The sequence below is a fragment of the Zingiber officinale genome, chromosome 7A (assembly GCF_018446385.1).
Source record: "Zingiber officinale cultivar Zhangliang chromosome 7A, Zo_v1.1, whole genome shotgun sequence".
Lineage (NCBI taxonomy): Eukaryota > Viridiplantae > Streptophyta > Magnoliopsida > Zingiberales > Zingiberaceae > Zingiber > Zingiber officinale.
The window spans coordinates 8,099,012-8,118,767 of NC_055998.1; positions in this window are offsets into that span (position 1 = coordinate 8,099,012).

Here is a 19,756-nt window from a genome sequence, read left to right on the forward strand (position 1 = left end):
TTATCTTATCTTATAAAGTATAATTTAGTTGTTATCACTGTCACTATGTGTGGACAGTATTAAACTCATATTAATAAAATCATATAATAAAAACTATTGAGATACAAACAGTGTTATTTTAATGAAAATTTATGGTAATCGTTAACAAACTTGAAAAAAGAATATTATGTGTTAATAGTCTTGACAGAATGATTAGTTCATTTAATGATACGTTCATTGTGTTGGTACGAGAAGCATCCGACGATCGAACCTGAGTTTTGATAATGGCAAAGGATTCAAAGTTAAGGTATGCGGTGATCTAACAGTCTGAATGAGATTGCAGGAAAGTCCTAACTGCAGTTAGGCAGGTGAAAACCCTAGGGGGTGGTAACCCTAGGTGGAAAAAAGTCCTAGCTGCGGCTAAGCAAAGGGAAAACCCTAGGAGGTGGTAACCCTAGGTCATAGAGGTGGTAACCCTATGCAAAAAGGGGGAGATTGTTGGTGCAACCTTAGGTCAAGGTTGACCTGGGTGACCCGACTTGAGTTGACCTGATTCGGGAAAAGTCCAAGTATGGAAACTTGGCATGGGAGGTCGGAGAAGGCTCGGTAGCTCGTTCTCCGGACTAGGTCAGAGAGGGCTCGATAGCTCATTCTCTGGACCGGACGAAGTTGGAGAGGGCTCGGTAGCTCGTTCTCTGGACCGGACGTGGAAGTCGAAGAGGGCTCGGTAGCTCGTTCTCCGGACTAGGTCAGAGAGGGCTCGGTAGCTCGTTCTCTGGACCGGACGAAGTTGGAGAGGGCTCGGTAGCTCGTTCTCTAGACTGGATGGAGTCGGAGAGGGCTCGGTAGCTCGTTCTCCGGACTAGGTCAGAGAGGGCTCGGTAGCTCATTCTCTGGACCGGACGTGGAAGTCAGAGAGGGCTCGGTAGCTCGTTCTCCTGACTAGGTCAGAGAGGGCTCGGTAGCTCGTTCTCTAGATCAGGAAGGCTTTAGGGCTTAAGGCTGGGAAATTGGATCGGTCTGCTGACCGATCCAGTGATAGCTGACCGATCCAGTGATACACTGATTCTCACTGTGGGTTATCTGATCGGTCTGGTGACCGATCAGTAACCAAACAGATTGGGAGAAGGAATAGGAGGGATCGGTCGGTGGACCGATCCACCTATGGCCTGATCGGTCCATAGACGATCAGGGCTCTGCAACCAACTCTCTGTGAGAGTTGGGATCGGTCTGGGGACCGATCAGCCTAGGGCCTGATCGGTCCCCTGACCGATCAGATCCGTCCTGGATCGATCAGGGTGGAGCCTGATCGGTCCAGGTCTAGTCGTTGAGTCACAACGGCTAAATTTCTGTGTCCGTGTCTTCTTCTTCGCAGGTTCATATAAATCAAGATGTGGAGGGCCTCTAGAGAAGAGTGGACTTCTTCTTGCTCCTGCGATCTGAGCTTTGTTGAGCTCTCCACTGCTGAAACTTAGTGTGAGCTTCCCTCGGCTGGACTCCAACTGATCAGTTGCTGCTGTTGTTGGCATCCGTGAAGTGGTTGCTTCATCACCAATTGACGAGAAGGCAAGCAAACTAGTGTTTTTACATTCATATTGTTCTTGGCTTCTTGCTTTATCTTTGTACTCCGATCTTGCTGTTGCAAGAGAGATTGTGGCGAGATTTCTCCACCCAGAAGGAGTTTTTATTAACCGATTTTCCGGGGTCTCATCCACCGACGGATTGATAGGATTCGTCCACCTTACGGACACGCCGAGGAGTAGGAGTATCATCTCCGAACCTCTTTATATCGTCGCGTTTGAGGTTTGATATTCTCCCGTTTCGTTTCTATCTTTTATTTTCGCTGCGCTAACTCAAATTGTAGGAAGAAACGAGAATTTGGGGTCGGCTATTCACACCCCCCTCTCTAGCCACGTCCGAAGGTCCTAACAAGTGGTATCAGAGCGAGGTCGCTTTTCGTCGGATTAAAACCCGGGGGAGCACGAGCTAGAGAATGGATCAACTTGGAGAAGACGTCACGATTCCACCCTTCTACGATCGCGACCACTTCGCGTATTGGAAGGTAAGAATGAAGTATTTTCTTATGACTAACCTAGTAAATTGGAATTGTGTACAAGTAGGTTTTATTCCTCCGGTGGATAAAGAAGGAGAACCTCTCGAGAAGAAGAAGTGGACGAAGGAACAAATCCACCAATCCATAATCAACGACGAGGTAACGAAAATCTTTGAATTTTCATTACCTAATGATATCTTGTGTAAGATAGGTGGATACAACAATGCCAAGGAATTGTGGAACAACTTGGCTAAGTTCCATGAGGAGAGCTCTAATTCAAGTCATGAAGAGGAGTCAAGTGAGCCAAGTAGCTCACATCATGGAGGTATGGAATTAGAAGTTGAGGGCTACTCAATATCTAAGGAAGAAGAGGAGGAGAGTTCTTCTTCAAGACTGGAGCAAGAAGAAGCCTCTACCTCCGGAAGGGATGAAGGAGAGCTTATATCCATCCTCAACCCTAGGTAACTCAAGCAACTTAATTTCAAGTAAATTACATATAATGTGCTTTGAGTGTAGGGAATATGGGCATTACAAAAGTAAATGTCCAAAGAGGATTAGGAAGACTCCACCGGCACCAAAAGTCAAGAAAGCCGGAGTCCCGATACGCAAGGGCAAGGAGCACGTGGTGTGCTTCCAATGCAAGCAAAGGGGACATTATAGGAGTCAATGTCCAAGGGGGAGGCAACCTCACAAGGACAAGAGACCAAGCACATCTATGGGGGGAGTTAAGGCAAACCCTAAGGTATCCTTTAAGGCACATCCTTGCAATTCTAATAAGACACATGCTAGTAGTTTTATTGCAATTGTCAATAATGATAAGCATGATAACCATAGAAACCGATACATGTGCTTAGGTGCCAAACATGTTAGCCTAGATAAGGACAATGCTAGAAATGCCAACCCTAGAGTTAACTCATCTAAGGTTAAGGAAAACCTAGATAGGAACCCCAAAAAAACTAGACATATGCCTAGGAATACCTAAAAGAAAAATAGAAAATTAAAGCTTGAGGTATTAAAGAAGGAAAATCAAGTCTTGAGGTCAAGACTTGACACTTTAGAAAAGATTCTTAAGAATTTGGAGAAGTCAACTCTAGGGTCTAAGGGTCAAAAATCAAAGCCCAAGGACATGAGAGGTTTGGGTCACAAACTTAAGTCTCAAGTGGTCAAGCCCGCTTATCATAATGTTCCATTCGATTATGGAACAAGACCTAGGGCTAAGAAGACCATCACCAAGGTCACAAGGGGAGTCACCCCTAGAGTTAATCTTGATGAGTCCCAAATGACCAAGGCTTTAAAGCCTAGGAGGGTCATTAGGAGGGTTGCTAGGGAAGTCATCCCTAGTGAATATTTAGTGAACCCAATGAGCTCAAATAGGTATTGGGTTCCTAGGAGCGTGATCCCTTCACGCTAGATGGTTTAGGGTGTGCCAACCTTAATTGGATAGGTAGTTAACCTACTCATGGCAAAAGGTGACATTTTAGGAATTTGCAAGGTGTGTTCAAGCCTTGAAAATGAAATTAAAAATTATTCCTAAGATGATTAGGATGTGCCAACCACATTTGAGGAGTTTTCTAGGATCAATCTAATTGGCACATAGTGATCTAAAAATATTTAGTATATGATTTTAGGTCTATTACACTTAGGAATATAGAATTTATGGTAAAATGATCAAAATTATCAAAAATGGCAACTAAGGCTAGAATTAGGTATTTTCTATACCTTTATATGTTATTTGTCATACATTGTTTGTCATATGCCATGTCATGACATCATATTTATTTTATTATCATTTGAAATGTCATGATAATGCTTAGGTTAGTTATATGTCATGCCTTATTTAAGTTTTATACTTGATGACATGACATCATGACATTGGCACATGTTTCCACTTATGATATTATTTTATGCCATGTCATCATCTCTTGCATTTATGATCAATTAATTTGATTTAAGGATAGAAACACAATTTGATATGAAGATTAAATTGTTGTTTAGAAAATGCATGAGAACTTAGCTTAAGATGACCTAAACTCATATCTCACATCAAAATTGACTTGGATGTGTTTGATACACCTTAGATGTGTGTGAGATATTAGGATTATGAGTTAGGATCAAGGTGCATAGTTCTTGTACCTAGATGAGCCTAATTCGAATTTGAGGATCATAGGGAAAACTTGTGTACAAGGCATGTACATGTAGCCCTAAGATTGTGGTCCTAAATTGAATGGTTTAAGATCATTTCAAAATTGATTTGAAAAACCTTGATGAAGCTTTTCTAGTGATAACATTCATCATTGAGCAAGTTGATACAAAGATGGATTAACCTTGAGCTATTTCAAAGTCTTTCGAACTTTGTATCAAGATTAAAAAATGAGAGTTATTTTCATAGAAAACTATTTTTCCATGATAATATATGTGATGAGGAATGTATCCTCAAAATTTTACAATTTTTGGAAATTTCTATTTTTTTAGGGGTTTCTGAATTTCGGGAGAAAAATCAGAAATCCTTATCAGAGAGTCGTGGAACGATCAGAGGAGATCCTGATCGATCCAATGGAGTCCTGATCGGTCTGGTGACCGGTCAGAGCGTGCCAAAATACTGATTTTCGACTGTTGTCTGAAATTTCAGCTGTGGAAGTTGGTGTTTTAGATTTCTAAAGGGTTGAAACTCTCCAAGACATTGTTGGTGCAATGGTCAAGGAGGACTTGACCTTTAGGGGGAGTTTTTACCTATTGGTCAAGGGGGAGTTGACTTTTAGGGGGAGTTTTTACTCGTTAAGATTTCTGAGGATGAGTGATAAGTGATTATCACTAAGTTGATTGTTGATTTTAGTATCAAGGGGGAAATTAAGGGTTTCAATGAAAGGTATGGGACTTTCATTAGGAAAAACTCTTGACCTTGATTCACTCCTTTTGATGTGTGTCAAAAATGGGGAGAATGTCCAGAGAATGTTCAAGGAAGAACATTGGAGTTTGGGGAGAATGTTTAGAGAATGTTCAAGGAAGAACATTGGAGAACTATTGGAAAACCTAAGTTAGGTTATCGGGTTAACCTAACTTGATTATGGTTTTTGTCAAACATCAAAAAGGGGGAGATTGTTGGTGCAACCTTAGGTCAAGGTTGACCTGGGTAACCCGACTCGAGTTGACCTGACTCGAGGTATATTTTGATGTTTGACAAGAATAGAGAAGTTATATTTTTGATGTTTGACAAGAATAGGAACTTGGGGGATTGTGGGTGCAACCTTTGGTCAAGGTTGACCTGGTTGACCCGACTTGAGTTGACCTGATTCGAGAAAAGTCCAAGTATGGAAGCTTGGCATGGGAGATCGGAGAAGGCTCGGTAGCTCGTTCTCCGGACTAGGTCAGAGAGGGCTCGGTAGCTCGTTCTCTGAACCGAACGAAGTTGGAGAGGGCTCGGTAGCTCGTTCTCTGTGTTAGGATTGATGATCGCGGCTAGAGAGGGGGGGTGTGAATAGCCGACCCCAAATTCTCGTTTCTTTCTACAATTAGAGTTAGCGTAGCGGAAATAAAACGAATAGAAACGAAAGCGGAAAGATCAAACCTCAAACTCGTCGATGTAACGAGGTTCGGAGATAAACTCCTACTCCTCGGCGTGTCCGTAAGGTGGACGAAGCCTATCAATCCGTCGGTGGATGAGTCCCCGGAAAACCGGCTAATAAGAACTCCTTCTGGGTGGAGAAACCTCACCACAATATCTCTTGCAACAGCAAGAATGAAGTACAGAAATACAGCAAGAAATACAGACAATATGAATGTAAAACACCTTGCTTGCCTTTGACTGGTTTCCGTTGACGAAGCAGCAACTTCACGGAAGAACAGCAGCAGCTGACCAGCCGGGGAAGCTCACACGAAGCTTCAGAAATAAAGAGCTCAGCAAAGCTCAAATCACAGTCTCGTGAGGAAGAGAGTTATGTCCTCCTTCGTCTACAGTAGAGGTCTTATACCTGCACCTGCGAAGAAGACAAAGAAGACACAGAATCTAGCCGTTGTGTCGCAACGGCTAGTGCGTGGACCGATCAGGCTGAAGCCTGATCGGTCCAGATCCTCTCTGATCGGTCTTGGGGACCGATCAGGACCTGTGCTGATCGGTCCCCAGACCGATCAGCACTCTTCACAGAGAACTCGCCCAAGTTCTCTGATCATCTCCTGATCGGTCTGTGGACCGATCAGGGTGCATGTGGATCGGTCCACAGACCGATCCCCTCCTTTTCTCTTTGCCTTCTGTTCACTTTCTGATCGGTCTGCAGACCGATCAGATAACATACAGTAGCATACTGTTTGGTTACTGATCGGTCACCAGACCGATCAAATAACCCAGTGTATCACTGGATCGATCCACTGATCGATCCAGAGCTCGGTTTTTGCCCAAACCAAGTCCAAACCAATACCCGGTCAACCTTGACCTGTTGGTACATCATGCTTAGCATCCGGTCACTCCCTTGACCTGCTAAGACTCCCCACCAAGTGTCCGGTCAATCCCTTTGACCCACTTGGACTTTTCTCTTCGTGTCAAGTATCCGGTCACTCTCTTGACCTACTTGACCTTCTCAACACCAGATGTCCGATCACCCTTGATCCATCTGGATTTTCCCTTGCCCAGCTTCACTCACCAGGACTTTCACCTAGCTTCACTCACTAGGGTTTTTCACCTGGCTTCACTCACCAGGATTTCCAATCTGTCCGGCTTCACTCACCAGGACTTCCAAACTGCCTAGCTTCACTTACTAGGACTTTTACGTCTGTCTGGCTTCACTCACTAGGACTTTCCACATCCGGTCTAGAGAACGAGCTACCGAGCCCTCTCTGACCACAGTTCGGAGAACGAGCTACCGAGCCCTCTCCGACTTCCATCCGGTCCAGAGAACGAGCTACCGAGCCCTCTCTGACCTAGTCCGGAGAACGAGCTACCGAGCCCTCTCCGACTTCCACTTGCCAAGTTCCCATACTTGGACTTCTCCGTGCCAAGTCTCCATACTTGGACTTTTCCCGTGCCAAGCTCCCTGCTTGGACTTTTCCCATGCCAAGCTCCCTGCTTGGACTTTTCCCGTGCCAAGCTCCCTGCTTGGACTTTTCCGAGTCAGGTCAACTCACCTCGGGTCAACCAGGTCAACCTTGACCAAGGGTTGCACCCACAACCTCCCAAGTTTCTGTTCTTGTCAAACATCAAGATACAACTTGAGTCAGGTCAACCAGGTCAACCTTGACCTAAGGTTGCACCAACAATCTCCCATCAAAATACAACTCTTCTATTCTTGTCAAACATCAAAATACAACTCGAGTCAGGTCAACTCGAGTCGGGTCAACCAGGTCAACCTTGACCTAAGGTTGCACCAACAATCTCCCCCTTTTTGATGTTTGACAATACCTTTAAGTTAGGCTAATCCAATAGCCTCAACTTTCCTCATGCCATTAGGTAATGAAACATAAGTTACAACCTTACATTCTCCTTCTAAGAAGGCAACCTCCTTCTTAGATAATGAAGGCCTAACTTAAACCCTTCATTCTCCCCCTATTGGCACACATCAACAAACTCTCCCCCTGAAGAGTAAGTTATCGTTGTTCACAACTTCACTCGTCGTGATCAACAAACTCTCCCACTAACTCCAATGTTCTTTCTTGAACATTCTCTAGACATCCTCCAGTCTCCTTTTTGACACACATCAAAAGGAGTGAATCAAGGTCAAGAGTTTCTTCCTAATGAAAGTCTCATACCTTTCATTGAAGCTCTTAATTTCCCCCTTGGCACTAGAGTCAACAATTAACTTAGTGATAATCCCATATCACCTAAGTCTTTTAGGAGTAAAAACTCCCCCTAAAAGTCAACTCCCCCTTGACTAATAGGTAAAACTCCCCCTAAAGGTCAACTCCCCCTTGACCATTGCACCAACAATGTCTTGGAGAGTTTCAAACCTTTAAAAATCCAAAACACCAACTTCATTGCTGAAATTTCAGAAATTTCAAACAGCACAGTCGAAACTGGCACGCCCTGATCGGTCACCAGACCGATCAAGCTCCTTCTGGATCGGTCCAGTGACCGATCCACACAGACCTGGACCGATCAGGCAACCTCCTGATCGGTCCACGACCTCTGATTTTCGATTTCTGAATTTTTCTTCTCCCGAAATTCAGAAACCTCTAGAAAATCACAGAAAATTCCAAAAATTGTGAAATTTTGAGGATACATTCCTCATAACATATACTATCATGGAAAAATAGTTTTCTATGAAAATAAGTTCCATTTTCAAATCTTTATACAAAGTTCAAAACTTTGAAATAGTTCAAGTTTACCTCAACTTTGTATCAATTTGCTCAATGATGAATGCTATCACTAGAAAAGCTTCATCAAGGTTTTTCAAATCAATTTTGAAATGATTTTAAACCCTTTAATTTGGGACCACAATCTTTGGGCTATATGTACATGACTTGTACATAAGCTTTCCCTATGATCCCCAATTTTTGAATTAGGCTCATCTAGGTACAAGAACTATGCACCTTGATCCTAACTCATCATCCTAATATCTCACACACATCTAAGGTGTATCAAACACATCCAAGTCAATTTTGATGTGAGATATGAGTTTAGGTTATCTTAGGCTAAGTTTTCATGCATTTTCTAAAACAACAACTTGATCTCCATATCAAATTGTGTTGTTTATCCTTAGATCAATTTCATTGATTATAAATGCAAGAAATGATGACATGGCATAAAATTATATCATAAATGAAAACATGTGCCAATGTCATGATGTCATGGCATAAAGTATGAAACTTAAATAAAGCATGACATATAACTAACCTAAGCATTATCATGACATTTCAAATGACCATAAAATAAATATGATGTCATGACATGGCATATGACAAACAATATATGGTAAATAGCACATAAAGGTATAGAAAATACCTAATTCTAGCCTTAGTTGTCATTTTTGATAATTTTGATCATTTTGCCATAAATTCTATATTCCTAAGTGTGATAGACCTCAAATCATATACCAAAGATGTTTAGATCACCACGTGCCAACTAGATTGACTCTAGAAAACTCCTCAAATTTGATTGACACATTCTAATCACCTTAGGAATAATTGTTAATTTCATTTTCAAGGCTTGATTACCCCTTGAAAATTCCTCAAATGCCACCTTTTGCTATGAATAGATTAACTATCTATCCAAATAAGGTTGACACACTCTAATCTATCTAGCGTGATGGAATCACGCTCTTAGGAACCCAATACCTATTGGAGCTCATTGGGTTCACTAAATATTCACTAGGGATGACTTCCCTAGCAACCCTCCTAATGACCCTCCTAGACTTTAAAACCTTGGTCATTTGGGACTCATCAAGATCAACTCTAGGGGTGACTCCCCTTGTGACCTTGGTGATGGTCTTCCTAGCTCTAGATTTTGTTCCATAATCGAATGGAACATTGTGATAAGTGGGCTTGACCATTTGAGACTTAGGTTTGTGACCCAAACCTTTCTTGTCCTTGGACTTTGGTTTTTGACCCTTAAACCCTAGAGATGACTTCTCCAAGTTCTTAAGAGCCTTTTCCAAAGTATCAAGTCTTGACCTCAAGACTTGATTTTCCTTCTCTAATACCTCAAGTTTTAACTTGTCATTTGTCTTTGAGGTATTCCTAGGCATATGTCTAGATGATTTGGGATTTCTACCTAGGTTATCCTTAACCTTAGATGAGTTGATCCTAGGGTTGACTTTCCTAGTGTTATCCTTATCTAGGCTCACATGTTTGGCACCTAAGCATGTGTATCGATTTCTATAATTATCATGCTTATCATTATTGTTAACAATTGCAATCAAACTACTAGCATGTGTTCTATTTGAATTGCAAAAATGAGCCTTAGAGATTACCTTAGGGTTTACCTTAGCTCCCCCTATAGACGTGCTCGGTCTCTTGTCCTTGTGAGATTGTCTCCCCCTCGGACATTGACTCCTATAGTGTCCCCTTTGATTGCATTGAAAGCACACCACGTGCTCTTTGCCTTTGCGTATCGGGACTCCGGCTTTCTTGACCTTTGGCGCCGGTGGAGACTTTCTAATCCTCTTTGGACACTTACTCTTGTAATGTCCATACTCCCTACACTCAAAGCACATTATATGTAATTTATTTGAAATTGAAATGCTTGAGTTACCTAGGGTTGAGGATGTATGAAGACTTTCTTCTTCATCCCTTTCGGAGGTAGAAGCTTCTTCCTCTTGCTCCATTCTTGAAGAAGAACTCTCCTTCTCTTCTTCCTTAGATGTTGAGTAGCCCTCAACTTCTAATTCCTCTCCTCCATGATGTGAGCTACTTGGCTCACTTGACTCCTCTTCATGGCTTGAAGTGGAGTTCCCCTCATGGAACTTAGCCAAGTTGTTCCACAACTCCTTGGCATTGTTGTATCCACCTATCCTACACAAAACATCATTAGGTAAAGAAAATTCAAAAATCTTCAATACCTCATCGTTGACTAGGGATTGGTGGACTTGTTCCTTGGTCCACTCCTTCTTTTCTAGGGTTTCTCCTTTCTTGTCCGTTGGAGGCTTGAAACCTAATTGGACACAACTCCAATTCTCAAGATTAGTCATAAGAAAATATTTCATTCTTACCTTCCAAAACGCGAAGTCGTCGCGATCGTAGAAGGGTGGAATGGTGATGTCGTCTCTGAGTTGATCCATCTCTAGCTTGTGCTCCCTCGGGTGTTAATCCGGCGAAGAGCGACCTCGCTTTGATACCACTTGTTAGGACCGATGATCGCGGCTAGAGAGGGGGGGTGTGAATAGCCGACCCCAAATTCTCGTTTCTTTCTACAATTAGAGTTAGCGCATCGGAAATAAAACGAATAGAAACGAAAGCGGAAAGATCAAACCTCAAACTCGTCGATGTAACGAGGTTCGGAGATAAACTCCTACTCCTCGGCGTGTCCGTAAGGTGGACGAAGCCTATCAATCCGTCGGTGGATGAGTCCCCGGAAAATCGGCTAATAAGAACTCCTTCTGGGTGGAGAAACCTCACCACAATATCTCTTGCAACAGCAAGAATGAAGTACAGAAATACAGACAATATGAATGTAAAACACCTTGCTTGCCTTTGACTGGTTTCCGTTGACGAAGCAGCAACTTCACGGAAGAACAGCAGCAGCTGACCAGCCGGGGAAGCTCACACGAAGCTTCAGAAACAAAGAGCTCAGCAAAGCTCAAATCACAGTCTCGTGAGGAAGAGAGTTATGTCCTCCTTCGTCTACTGTAGAGGTCTTATACCTGCACCTGCGAAGAAGACAAAGAAGACACAGAATCTAGCCGTTGTGTTGCAACGGCTAGTGCGTGGACCGATCAGGTTGAAGCCTGATCGGTCCAGATCCTCTCTGATCGGTCTTGGGGACCGATCAGGATCTGTGCTGATCGGTCCCCAGACCGATCAGCACTCTTCACAGAGAACTCGCCCAAGTTCTCTGATCATCTCCTGATCGGTCTGTGGACCGATCAGGGTGCATGTGGATCGGTCCACAGACCGATCCCCTCCTTTTCTCTTTGCCTTCTGTTCGTTTTCTGATCGGTCTGCATACCGATCAGATAACATACAGTAGCATACTATTTGGTTACTGATCGGTCACCAGACCGATCAGATAACCCAGTGTATCACTGGATCGATCCACTGATCGATCCAGAGCTCGGTTTTTGCCCAAACCAAGTCCAAACCAATACCCGGTCAACCTTGACCTGTTGGTACATCATGCTTAGCATCCGGTCACTCCCTTGACCTGCTAAGACTCCCCACCAAGTGTCCGGTCAATCCCTTTGACCCACTTGGACTTTTCTCTTCGTGTCAAGTATCCGGTCACTCTCTTGACCTACTTGACATTCTCAACACCAGATGTCCGATCACCCTTGATCCATCTGGATTTTCCCTTGCCCGGCTTCACTCACCAGGATTTTCACCTAACTTCACTCACTAGGGTTTTTCACCTGGCTTCACTCACCAGGATTTCCAATCTGCCCGGCTTCACTCACCAGGACTTCCAAACTGCCTAGCTTCACTTACTAGGACTTTTACGTCTGTCTGGCTTCACTCACCAGGACTTTCCACATCCGGTCCAGAGAACGAGCTACCGAGCCCTCTCTGACCACAGTTTGGAGAACGAGCTACCGAGCCCTCTCCGACTTCCATCCGGTCCAGAGAACGAGCTACCGAGCCCTCTCTGACCTAGTCCGGAGAACGAGCTACCGAGCCCTCTCCGACTTCCACTTGCCAAGTTCCCATACTTGGACTTCTCCGTGCCAAGTCTCCATACTTGGACTTTTCCCGTGCCAAGCTCCCTGCTTGGACTTTTCCCATGCCAAGCTCCCTGCTTGGACTTTTCCCGTGCCAAGCTCCCTGCTTGGACTTTTCCGAGTCAGGTCAACTCACCTCGGGTCAACCAGGTCAACCTTGACCAAGGGTTGCACCCACAACCTCCCAAGTTTCTGTTCGTGTCAAACATCAAGATACAACTTGAGTCAGGTCAACCAGGTCAACCTTGACCTAAGGTTGCACCAACAATCTCCCATCAAAATACAACTCTTCTGTTCTTGTCAAACATCAAAATACAACTCGAGTCAGGTCAACTCGAGTCGGGTCAACCAGGTCAACCTTGACCTAAGGTTGCACCAACACTCTGGACCGAACGTGGAAGTCGGAGAGGGCTCGGTAGCTCGTTCTCCGGACTATGTCAGAGAGGGCTCGGTAGCTCGTTCTCTGGACCAGACGAAGTTGGAGAGGGCTCGGTAGCTCGTTCTCTGGACCGGATGTGGAAGTCGGAGAGGGCTCGGTAGCTCGTTCTCTAGACTAGGTCAGAGAGGGCTCGGTAGCTCATTCTCTGGACCTGACGTGGAAGTCGGAGAGGGCTCGGTAGCTCGTTCTTCTGACTAGGTCAGAGAGGGCTCGGTAGCTCGTTCTCTAGATCAGGAAGGCTTTAGGGTTTAAGGCTGGGAAATTGGATCGGTCTGCTGACCGATCCAGTGATACTATGTGTATCTGGATCGGTCTACTGACCGATCCAGTGATACACTGATTCTCACTGTGGGACATCTGATCGGTCTGGTGACCGATCAGTAACCAAACAGATTGGGAGAAGGAATAGGAGGGATCGGTCGGTGGACCGATCCACCTATGGCCTGATCGGTCCACAGACCGATCAGGGCTCTGCAACCAACTCTCTGTGAGAGTTGGGATCGGTCTGGGGACCGATCAGCCTAGGGCCTGATCGGTCCCCTGACCGATCAGATCCGTCCTAGATCGATCAGGGTGGAGCTTGATCGGTCCAGGTCTAGCCGTTGAGTCACAACGGCTAAATTTCTGTGTCCGTGTCTTCTTCTTCGCAGGTTCATATAAATCAAGATGTGGAGGGCCTCTAGAGAAGAGTGGACTTCTTCTTGCTCCTACGATCTGAGCTTTGTTGAGCTCTCCACTGCTGAAGCTTCGTGTGAGCTTCCCTCGGCTAGACTCCAACTGATCAGTTGCTGCTGTTGTTGGCATCCGTGAAGTGGTTGCTTCATCACCAGTCGACGAGAAGGCAAGCAAACTAGTGTTTTTACATTCATATTGTTCTTGGCTTCTTGCTTTATCTTTGTACTCCGATCTTGCTGTTGCAAGAGAGATTGTGGCGAGGTTTCTCCACCCAGAAGGAGTTTTTATTAGCCGGTTTTCCGGGGTCTCATCCACCGACGGATTGATAGGATTCGTCCACCTTACGGACACGCCGAGGAGTAGGAGTATCATCTCCGAACCTCGTTATATCGTCGCGTTTGAGGTTTGATATTCTCCCGTTTCGTTTCTATCTTTTATTTCCGCTGCGCTAACTCAAATTGTAGGAAGAAAAGAGAATTTGGGGTCGGCTATTCACACCCCCCTCTCTAGCCGCGCCCGAAGGTCCTAACATAAACGACCGTGTTCTTGTGTGTTTGTTTTTTATTCCGCTGCTTTAATTACTCAACGAACGTTTTACGATTCCGATAATCGAACGAAATAGCCGCGAGCGCTATTCACCCCCCCTCTAGCGCTTCTCGATCTAACACATTGTATGATTAGTTCATTTGACGGGATGTGTGTAATATAACTAATCAATGTTGATTAGGTTGGAACATACAAATTATAAGTGGAAACCTAGTTATCATTTTATTTTGTAAATCAATTCTAATTTACACTTAGTCAAATAATTACATGCATATGATTTACATTGAAATGATAAATAATATGTTTATTTATTATAAATTATGGCAACTAAGAATAACATAGCTAAATTCAATAATGAAGAGAAATTATATGGGAATAACTATAAAATCTTGCACCTCAAGATACACTATGTTCTTGAGGAACAAGAAGTTCTAGAGGCTGCAAATTAGTTCATGGAAGAATTGATTGATGGTTCTACAACACAGAATAGACATTACCTTGATGCCTATAAGGCATGGAAAAGGAATGACTCCACTGCTAAAAGAATATTAATTAGTTAAATGATTAATGACCTGGTATTTGAGTATGAGCTATTACTACCGGCTCATGCTGTCTGGATAGCCCTTAGAGAGATGTACAGTGGAGTAAGTCTAAGTAAGCTTCATCAGCTAACAATTAAGTTTGACAGCTATAAAAAGTGCTCGAATGTTGCCATAGCCAAAAATCTAAGGGAAATGATAAATATGATTCAAGACTTAAATGTTATAGGTCATGAGTTGACCGATGAACAACAACTTCAAACAATTATCCGTTCCCTTTTAGATTCTTGAGAGACGATAAAACAAAATCTGACTGACAGTGAAAGTATCAAGACTTTCATTGATATCTCATGTCATGTTGAACTAGAGGCGGAGGGAATAGAATATGTAAGAATTTATAGTCAAGCTTTTGTACTTGAAGGTTCTAGTTCCAAGAATAAGAAAACATGTTTTAAGAAAGGAAAGAGAAAAGGAAAAGAAGCTGGTGCTGTTGCTGGGCAAAACCAAATTAAGAAGAAAGGAAAGAAATATGGATAAAAACTTAAGAGCAAGCTGACTTGCTATAACTATGGCAAGAAGTGTCATTTTGCTTGGGATTGTACTGAGCCGAAAAAGGTATATTCATCTTTATCTTCTTTCCATGAGCATTATGCTGTAAGTTTAGTATTGTTACTTGATTCTTATCCTTTGTGGATTATAGATTCATAATGAATCATGTAGCACATGGAGTACTGTCAATGTAACGCTCGGCCTTCTAACCTTACCTTATAAAGGTCGGACGTTACTCTTACAATTCTAATATTTTATTTTATTTTATTTTTTATATTATCTACTGCTCATCTCAGAGATCTACTCTGAACTTGTTTCGATTGATAGGACGTGATTTGGAGCAAAGAGGAGCTGGGAGGGAGTCTAGAGATTCTAGAGAGTCTGGGTCGTGTGGCCTTGACCGATCATGTAACCCTACCCATGAAGGAGCAAGGCAAGGTCGTGTGGTGATGACCAACCATGTGGCCTTACCCCAGAAGGAATATGACATGACCGTGTGGTGATGACCGGTCGTGTAACCTTACCCGAGAAGGAACATGGCATGGTCGTGTGGTGATGACCGACCGTGTAACCTTACCCAAGAAGGAACATGGCATGGTCACATGGTCGTGTGGTGATGATTGGCCGTGTAACCTTACCCGAGAAGGAACATGGTATGGCCGTGTGGTGATGACCGGTCGTATAGCCTTGTCGAGGCCAAAATTTGGCACGGCCGTGTGTGCCACACGACCATGTAAGGCAATCCCTGCTGGCGCAGGGCATGGCTATGTGACGGCCACACGACCGTGTCACTTTGGCCGAGAGGGAGGGGTCCGACGCTGTGTGAACCCACATGGTTGTGTCACCTTGGTTGAGAGGAAGGGGTTTGAGGTCGTGTGAACCCACACGGTCATGTCACGGGCCGTGTGGGGGTCACACCTTGCTCTACTAGAGGGGTTGTTCTCCCCTTTGTACTCATCCTTGGGTTAGGGTTCTCTTCCATTGCTTGAAGAGGAGTCCTCCCCTTTTGGGGAGACCATAGATCTTCCCTCTTTGCCAGTATTAGATATGTTCAGTGCGTACCCATAGATATTTTAAAGTGACAATTACTGTCACACTGATATGTTCATCATAAAGTATTAGATAAGAAAATACATCAGCACCAAGATCTAACACCTTCCATGCATTAACAAGTTCCAAGATCTTCTTCCACTGATCTGTCACACACACACACAAAACACCGCTCCTGCTGCCTCCTCTTACTCGAGCTTTCCTTTACCTTTATCTGCAGTATAAGTAAATGCAAATCTATAAGCCATGCTTAGTAAGTATCATCTAATCACAAAACAAGCATTAAAAAGGGAACATGTTTTTCAAAACTGCTTGGGGAAAACACAAAACTTGCACTTGACAGTACTTCATGCTAAAACGCATAATTCGGAAATATGTACATGACATGCATTTTTAAATAGGTTTGTCATGTAAAACATCAACTTAAAACCATGCTAGTAATGTGAACATGTAATGGAAACATAAGTCTTGTCATACTATAGAATTCATCAATGCTACACTTTATAACTCCAGTTCTCAAAATTAGGAAGGCTTCCACTAAGACAAATAACGAGTTTTGAAAACTTTATATTACATAACTAGTGAAAATAATAATAAACTTGCTTGGGTCCGACATTGTACCACTTTGCGCGCATCCTTAATAAGATCCGAGGTAGCTAATCCCGAATCTATTAAGGTACTACTAGGCGATCTAGGGCCTAGGGGCGATCTAGGAGCCCACCCATGGACCTTGTGTCCAGTACATGCCACTTTAAAATAAAATACTTTCTTTTAAATATTGCTTTCTTATACTCATACTTACTTGTCATTTAAACAAGTACCTTATGTGCGCTTAATCCCCCACACTTATAGGGAATTCCTTTAGGGTGCTTGAATATGCTTCTTAGCCTCAAAACTAAATGGGAAGCAATTCAAGATACTCCAAATATGCTCTTAATCTCAAAACTTTAGAGGGTCTCTTACAATCATAACATGTATATTCTTTAACATGCATAAAACATATCACAACATGTATCTTCTTTAACATGCATAAAACATATCGCAATATGTATCTTCTTTAACATGCATAAAACATATCACAACTTGCATCATCGAAGCAACTAATACTGCAGGTGAGTAGTACTTACTTCCTTTCGCTATATCTTACTATTATAGGGTGTAGGAAAGACAATCCTCTCTTGTATTCCTTAATCTCCAAGTCACTCTTCACGTGCATACTAATCTTTATGAAAACTCTCCTCTTGAAGAACTTAGAAACTTGGAACCCTAAGGTTCTTGGCCGAAAACTAAAAAGAAAGGGGAAGAGGAAATTTCGGCTAGGGAGGAGAAGAGGAAATGAAAAGTTAGATTTTGGTCTCTTCCATTCCCTTTTATACTAAGTGGAAGTTAAAGTATCTCTTCATACATAATCTACATATAATGAATAGTTTCCTATTTCAAATGTGATGCTTTACCACCATCCTAATGGCTACTTAAACCAATCTTAGATCAATGGTCTAGGGTTCAAATCCTAGCCCAGGTCATTTATGTATATATTTTTATTTCTTTTCTCTTCTTCTATTTCTTTTTGCTCTTTTAGAGGAAAGAAAATTTACGAGTGTTACAGTCAGGTGCCAGCTAGCAACAAATTAATATATGTGAAAAACAATACAAAAATTGAAGTCAAAAGCATTGACAATTGCAAACTCAACCTACGTGGTAGACATACCTTGTTTCTATATGATGTCCTGTATGCTCCTAAGATTCGACGGAATCTAGTCATCGTTACTAGTCTTCTTGATTTAGGTTATTAAGTAAATTTTTATAGTCATTGTATGAAACTTTGCATTAATTCTGTGTTAATTAAGAATGGCTATGTAACCAAATAATAATTATGAAAATAATGATTATTTTTTCAAACATTGCTCTTATAGTAATGCTAATATTAATGATGAAATTTGGCATGCTAGAGTAGGACATATAGGATAAGAATGAATGAATAGATTAGCTAAAAAGAGCTTTTTAGGCGCTTATGCTAAAGTTACCTTGTCTATATGTGAGCAATGTCTTACTGGTTCTTCTCCTACCAGTATCGAATAGAACATGCTGAACAAAATCTTCTTCATGTAAAACCTGCTCGATTTAGATCGGGAAAATCGTACGATGAAACCATGTGCTATGACTCGAATCTGTAGTCAATCCTATTTCCGATAAGAGCAGTTGATAATTGAATCCAATTTTTCCCATTATTTTACTATCTATAATAGTAATAGTGCGAAAAGAAAGCCGGTGTTCAGGAATAATGGCGTTGAGTTTCTCGACCCTTTTCCTTAGGATTAGTTAGTTCTATTTCTCGATGGGACCGGGAAGGGATATAACTCAGCGGTAGAGTGCCACCTTGACGTGGTGGAAGTCATCAGTTCGAGTCTGGTTATCCCTAAACCCAATGTAAGTTTTTCTATTTTGACTTGCTCCCCTGCCGTGATCGAACGAGAATGCATAAGAGGCTTGTGGAATTGACGTGATAGGGTAGGGATGACTATATTGCTGGGAGCGAACTCCAGGCTAATATGAAGCGCATGGATACAAGTTATGCCTTAGAATGAAAGAGAATTCCGAATCCGCTTTATCTACAAACAAGGAAGCTATAAGTAATGCAACTATAAATCTCATGGAGAGTTCGATCCTGGCTCAAGATGAACGCTGGTGGCATGCTTAACACATGTAAGTCGGACGGGAAGTGGTGTTTCCAGTGGTGAACGGGTGAGTAACGCGTAAGAACCTGCCCTCGGGAGGGGAACAACAACTGGAAACGGTTGCTAATGTTGGATGTATACTGAAAGCCTAAGCTTTGTAAACATTTATTATGAATAAAGAATCACATTTGGTCTAATTGTCTACATTTGTTTGTAGTTGTTCATTTAATTTATATTGTAGATAACATAGTATGTGGTGTCACATACAGAAGATGATGTTATCAGTACCTTATAAATTATAAACAGTAGCTCACGACCAAAATGGAAAAGGAACAAACCATTAGAAGGTCGTAGTGTAATTAGGTATTAGTTTATCTTGACTATATAATTACACTAGTACACTCAGAGTGTATTGAGTAGGACCATTTGAGGTCGTTTCTTTTATACTGACTTTATAAAGGAACAAAGACCTCAGTTATTATGGAAGTGTGTGCTCTTAATCCTAATATAATAACAAGCACATATATTTGATATTTATTTCTTTAATTTATCAATGGGTGAGATTTAGTTCGTTGAATCAATAAACCCGATAAGTTGGGAAATGGTATCACTTATAGTGTGTGTTGTTGATTATAGAAGGAAACTGTGTCCTAGAGATACTAGGTTGATAATGTCCTCAAGAGGAGCTCATAAAGATTGTCATGTTAAACTCTGCAGGTGGACTTAGTTCGACATGACAATAAGGTTGAGTGGTACTACTCTTGGACTTAGATATTAATTAAATGAGTTATCAGTAACTCACTTAATTAGTGGACATTCGATATCTTAAACACAGGGAGACTAACACACTCATAATAAGAAGGAGCCCAAAAATGTAATTTGGGATTGGTGCGGTAGTTCAATGATAGTTCTCTAGTGGAATGAATTATCATTGATAAAATTAAGTTGTGTGTTCG